At 45.5% G+C, this 6,000-nt stretch overlaps 1 protein-coding gene across 14 annotated transcripts in view; it reads left to right on the top strand.

Annotated features, from left to right (window-relative positions):
- The first annotated feature begins 2,362 nt into the window (after positions 1 to 2,362).
- Positions 2,363 to 6,000, top strand: part of ARMC2 (armadillo repeat containing 2) — a 246,475-nt gene continuing 242,837 nt past the window's right edge. For 8 of the 14 annotated variants that reach the window (XM_081526727.1, XM_081526728.1, XM_081526732.1 and 5 more), the window contains exon 1: positions 2,723 to 2,758. The gene's annotated coding sequence lies outside the window, so the exon portion shown is untranslated. The other 6 variants (XM_081526726.1, XM_081526731.1, XM_081526729.1 and 3 more) reach the window with 5 other exon arrangements.

Genomic DNA, 6,000 nt, shown 5'->3' with positions numbered 1-6,000 from the left:
GGTTTGCCATTCCCTTCTCCAGTGGACCACATTCTGTCAGACCTCTCCACCATGACCTGTCCATCTTGGGTGGCCCCACACGGCATGGCTTAGTTTCATTGGGTTAGACAAGGCTGAGGTCCATGTGATCAGATTAGCTAGTTGTCCGTGACTTCTAGATATGGGAGCTCATAAAATATTCTCCTTTGTCTAACAGCTTCATCCCACTGTAGCCTGGACAGTGACTGTTTTACACGTAAATATTGGGGCCCCTGCTACAGTCAATAGTGAGAGCAAGTTCATTTCCAAACTTCCAAAGTCTCGGGGGAGCCCACTTTAGCATTCCTCCCACAGACTTCTGAGAAGATCTGTTAAGCTGTAATGGCTTCAATTTGGTCCAATTAACCTCACACTGGGCTAACTTCTGCCCTTAGCTGTGTGTTGGCAGCTACTGCTGATTCCAGGTACAGTAGTGGGCAGGTAACAGTGGAAATTAACTTGGTGGATTAAAGGAACAAATGTTAACCATGTCCTCCAAGCATGAGAGGGAACAATAACCTGCTAAAGCATGCCCATCAAAAGTGCACCATCCACCCAGAAATTTTCACAAAAGCCAAATCAAGTGGAAATGAAGTGCACAGCCAACTTAGATCATGAGGGAGGTTTGCATGTTTGCTTTATGTTGTCAGGTGCTTTTTATTTGCAGAATATATTGAATAGCCATTATTTTCAGCTCCTGTGATTATAAGTCTGAATCAGTTCCTTTCAAGGCATAAAGCCTTTTTAAAACAACCGCAACAACCCAGTTTTCTTTGGAACTTTTACTCTAAGTTACAGTTTCAGAGGAAGGCTGCCCTATCCAAGTGGGAAACCTAGAGCCTGCTATTTGCTTTCTACTCAGCATCCTTTTGGGGTCTCCTCCACGTCCAGGATTATGCTCTTCTTCACATGCCTTTGAATGGACATGTCCATTTCCCAGTGTTTCCCTGGTTTCTCAGTGGTAAAGAATCTGCCTGCCAATGCAGGTCATGCTGGTTTGATCCCCGGATCAGGAAGATCCCCTAGAGAAGGAAATGCTAACCCACTCCAGCATTCTTGCCTGGGAAATCCCATGGATAGAGAAGCCTAGTGGACTACAGTTCAAGGGGTCACAAAAGGACATGACTCAGTGACTAAGCAACAACAATGGGAAATGGCACTGGGACAACCAGCTCAGAGCCAGCTCTGGAGAGCTGTGGTCCTCTGACCCAGTGGCTCATGAGGAGGAATTGGGACCCAGGTTCCACCTGCATTCCACAGAACCCTGGGGTGTTCAGGGGGTTGAGGAGAAGCATTCCACAGAACCCTGGGGTGTTCAGGGGGTTGAGGAGAAGGTGGGAGAAGCTGAGCAAATCCCAACCTCTCTTTCTATTCAACCAGAGCACCTCCACTTCAATATATTTTTAACTTTTAAAGATTTTTAACATTTACATAGAAAAGTGCACCTATCCTGAATGTGCAGCTCAATGAGATTTTACAGACTCTGTGCACGTGTGGAACCAACCCTGCTCTAGAAACAGAACATTTCCAGCCCCCAGGTGCTCCTTTTCAGCACTTCCCTCAAAAGGGGAGCCGTGCTCTTGATTTCTGATAGTGTCTCATTGATACATTCTACACATTGAGGCCTCACATAGGTTTTTTAAAACTTTTTATTTTGGAATAATTATAGACTTGTAGAAAGTTGCAAAGATAGTATAGCAAGGAACATAGAATTTTATATTCTTTTTCCATGTTAAAAATTGTTTTTCAAAAGAAGCTTAAAAACCAGTGGCTTAGTAGAAAATGGACAGGTTTTGGAGTTGGACCTCATGGGATTGAGTCCAAAATGCTTTCCTTTATCCTCATATAAAGACATATCCTTAACCGTCCTGAGCTGCAGGTAAGGTTCATACTACTTTCCTGCGGCTGGTAGGTTTAAAAAAAGTGAGACACTGTGTGAGCATGTATGTAAACTAGGGGACACCTCATGGAGGTCTGGCTTCTCCAGGGCTCTCGGTGGAGAGCTGGATGAAGCAGGAGTGGCCCAGCACCACCTGGCTGGTTTGCAGCTTTGTTTGGTTTCCAGGTATCATTGAGCACTCAGTTACCCCAACTCTTCTATCATTCCTCTGCCTCCCCTGCCGGCTGTGGCATCTCTCCCCAGCTCTTCCTGTGGGTGGAGCACCAAGCAGGTGCAGCCCAGGAGGGAGGCCTGGGGAGGGCTGACCAAGCAGGTTCAGGAGGCCGTGTCCCACTCGGCCTGCTGGGGCCAGGCTTGCCCTTGGTCCCTTACCTGTGGGCTGGCCATTGTGAAATCAACCCTGCTTCCGTGCCATCTGGAAAGACCACCCCACCTCAACCCCCCATTCTGGGGAAGGGTGTGGCTCTCTGCTCACAAAAGGAGAATTCCCACTATGGATGGGTAACAAAAGGCAGCCTCAAGGAGTGCCCTTACTAAACCGGAAGGCATCTGACCTCCTGTCATTTTTGGGAGGGGTCTGAGAGCGGCTCTCAGCCAACAGACCCTGAGTCATCCCAAAGAAGATGAGCTGAGTTCATATGACCCATCTCAGATGTCTGAACCTGGGCAGATAGGTGGGAGCCATCTTACAGATAAACCCTGAGTGGGTGGGGTCAACCAGTGGTTAACAATGAACAAAGGCTGTGTGGGTCGCCTCCTGTCCACTCTGCCCACCTCAGGCTGTACCTGCCACACCTCCAGGTCAGAGAAGGGGATGGACGGAGAGGAAAGACTTGCTCCGTGAGTTGCCTGCCATGTCTCAAGTTTCAGAGCTTGGCCTGACCTGTCTTTGGAGGCAGCTTTGCCATTCTGGGAAATGCCCCCTTTCCTTCTTTGGTAGTTAACCCTTCTGGGACACTTTAGGGTGGCAGTCTTAAGTCTAAGATCAGGAGGCTCTGGGGAAGAAAGGGTGAGGGTGTGGCTGGTGATGATGAGTATAACAAGAGGATGGTAGGGACAAGCTTGAGCAATGTGGGAGAGAGGACTGGTCCTGGTGGGAACCTCAGACAGCCTGGACACCCTGTTACTTAAGATAGGTGTCATATATTGAATTCCTGTACGAGCCATGCATTGAGCTGAATGCTTGTCATGTACTGTTGTCATTTAATCTCAATAACCCTTTGGGGGTCATTAGCACCATTAGAATGTCCTTTAAGTAATTTGCCTAAGGTCATGTAGCTGGTAAGTGGCAGAGCTGGAATATGTTCCATCTGTGCAGCTCTAAACCCCTGTCTCCTTTCTCCCTCCCCCTTGTCTGCCATGGAGACTCTCAGCTTTCCGGTCTGTTCTGGAAAGGGTTATTCTCAACTAACTGCCTTCCATGCTTATTGGGAATGACTGACAACTGTTATACAAATACTGAGGGCTATTTGTATTTTAACGAGAACCTGGGTAACAGAACAGCCACCAGCATTTCTGGAGACTTGTGGATCTTAAAGTGAGGACACAGGCATTGCAATTTGCAGATGCTATTCGCCTTCATTATCTCCTCTCTTTTTAGCAGACTCTAGAGGGCATCAGAATTACCTAGGGGGCTTGTTCAAACACAAATTGCTTGCCCACAACCCACAAGTGCAGATTCTGTAGGTCTGGGGTGGGACCTAAGAATTTGCATTTTTCATTTCCAGGTGCTGCTCAGGGGCTGTTCTGGGGCTCACACTTTGAGAACCACTGCACTGCAGCAATCCTGTAAGATGAGCAGGTGTTATTAATGTTTCCATCTTTCAGAGAAAAAAATTGACATGCAGGGAGGTTTGGTGACTTGGGATTAGATGACAGTTATCAAAATGTGGGAGCATGGCTTTAAAACAGAGTGTGACGTCTTATAGCTCAGACCACTGCTTCTCAACCGGTCTGTGTAGCACTGAGAGTTCTGCAGTGATGATCCCCCAAATTACATGAGCCACTTCTGGGTCATTCGGGTGACCACCAAGCCTCAAGTGCCTCCTGGCTCTTTGGGGCCTGCAGGCTGTGAAGGCATTACCCCTAGTGAGGTGAGAGACCTGGGCCTCCCCCGAGTATGTGACAGGAAAAGCCTACCAGACGCCAAAGCCCACATTCACAGGCATGCAGACACATCACACACACCTGTGTCTCTACGCTGGTCTTTATCTAACAGCTTGCAGCAAGATTGGCCAGCAAGGCACGAACCTTATCTTTAAGTGGAAGAGGCAGAGGTCTTGGATGGCCACAGTTAGAGATGGCTTTCAAGGCTCGCTCCTGGCAGAACTTTGGTTCAATATGAAAATGATGATCTTGAAGTGGCAAAAAAGCTCTGCAGTTATTAATGCTATTTCCCACCATGTACCCAGTGCTCAGGCATCCTCTGCCAATAATGTTTCTACGGCCAAGTGCAGAAGCCAATGCAGACCCGCACTAAATCTACCATTTAATCGGTGTTGGCAATTTAGTTTCAGCAAAACCAGACACTTACCTAAGTGCCATAAAGTTTAAGGGGTTTTTATTAAATTTCATATCTAGCTTATATTTAGTTTGGATGTAGTTAAGAAACATAGTGAAAAAATTTAAATCAGTGATAAGAGGCTTGAGGGTTTTTTTTTTAAACAAGAGACTTACTTCTTACGTTTAAGAAATTCTGCTCATAAGATAATAATGAGATAATGTAAGTGAAAGCTTCTCTGAACTGTGAAGTGCCATATATATGTTCATCCTTGATTGTTTTTTTTCATTTTCTTCTTTTAAATAGCATACTTAAAAATTGAGGTGTAGTTGATTTACAGTATTATATAAGTGTCATGTGTATGACAGTGATTCACAATTTTTAAAGGTTATACTCCATTTAAAGGTTATACTCCATTTGGAGAAGGAAATGGCAACCCACTCCAGTACTCTTGCCTGGAGAATCCCATGGACAGAGAAGCCTGGTAGGGTGCAGTCCTTGGGGTGGCAAAGAGTCGGACGTGACTGAGCAACTTCACTTGACTCACTTCAGTGACTTCATACTTTATCACTGGAGAAGGAAATGGCAACCCACTCCAGTATTCTTGCCTGGAGAATCCCATTGATAGAGGAGCCTGGCTGGCCATGGTCCATGGGGTGGCAGAGAGTCAGACACGACTGAAGTGACTAAGCAAGCATACTCCATTTACACTTATTATAAAATATTGGCTGTATTCCCTGTGCTGTACAATATATACTTGTAGCTTATTTTATACATAGTAGTTTGTACTTTTTAATTACATACCCCTATCTCTCTCCTCCCCACTTCTCTCTCCCCACTGGTAACCACCAGTTTGTTCTCTATATCTGTGAGTCTGTTCCTTTGTTATATTCACTAGTTCATTTTATTTTTTTCTATTCCATGTACAAGTAATATCATACAGTATTTATCTTTCTCTGACTTATTTCACTAAGTATAATAGCCTCCAAGTTCATGCATGTTGTTGCAAATTGCAACATTTCATTCTTTTTTTATGGCTGAGTAGTATTCTGTTGTGTGTGCACATCTTCTTTATCCTTTCATCTGTTGATGGACACTAAAGTTGTTTACGTATCTTCAGTTCAGTTCAGTTGCTCAGTCGTGTCTGACTCTTTGCAACCCCATGGACTGCAGCATGCCAGGGCACCCTGTCCATCACCAACTCCTGGAGTTTACTCAAACTCATGTCCATTGAGTCGGTGATGCCATCCAATCATCTCATCCTCTGTCGTCCCCTTTTCCTCCCGCCTTCAATCTTTCCCAGTATCAGGGTCTTTTCAAATAAGTCAGCTCTTCGCATCAGGTGGCCAAAGTACTGGAATTTCCGCTTCAACATCAGTTCTTCCAATGAACACCTAGGACTGATCTCCTTTAGGATGGACTGGTTGGATCTCTTTGCGGTCCAAGGGACTCTCAAGAGTCTTCTCCAACACCACAGTTCAAAAGCATCAATTCTTTGGTGCTCAGCTTTCTTTATAGTCCAACTCTCACATCCATGCATAACTACTGGAAAAACCATAGCCTTGACTAGATGAACCTTTGT

This window comes from Giraffa tippelskirchi, chromosome 9, assembly GCF_054371585.1.
Source record: "Giraffa tippelskirchi isolate mGirTip1 chromosome 9, T2T-mGirTip1v1.2.pri, whole genome shotgun sequence".
Taxonomy (NCBI): domain Eukaryota; kingdom Metazoa; phylum Chordata; class Mammalia; order Artiodactyla; family Giraffidae; genus Giraffa; species Giraffa tippelskirchi.
Note: the sequence above shows the minus strand (reverse complement) of the source record. Positions and strands in the feature narration are given on the sequence as shown.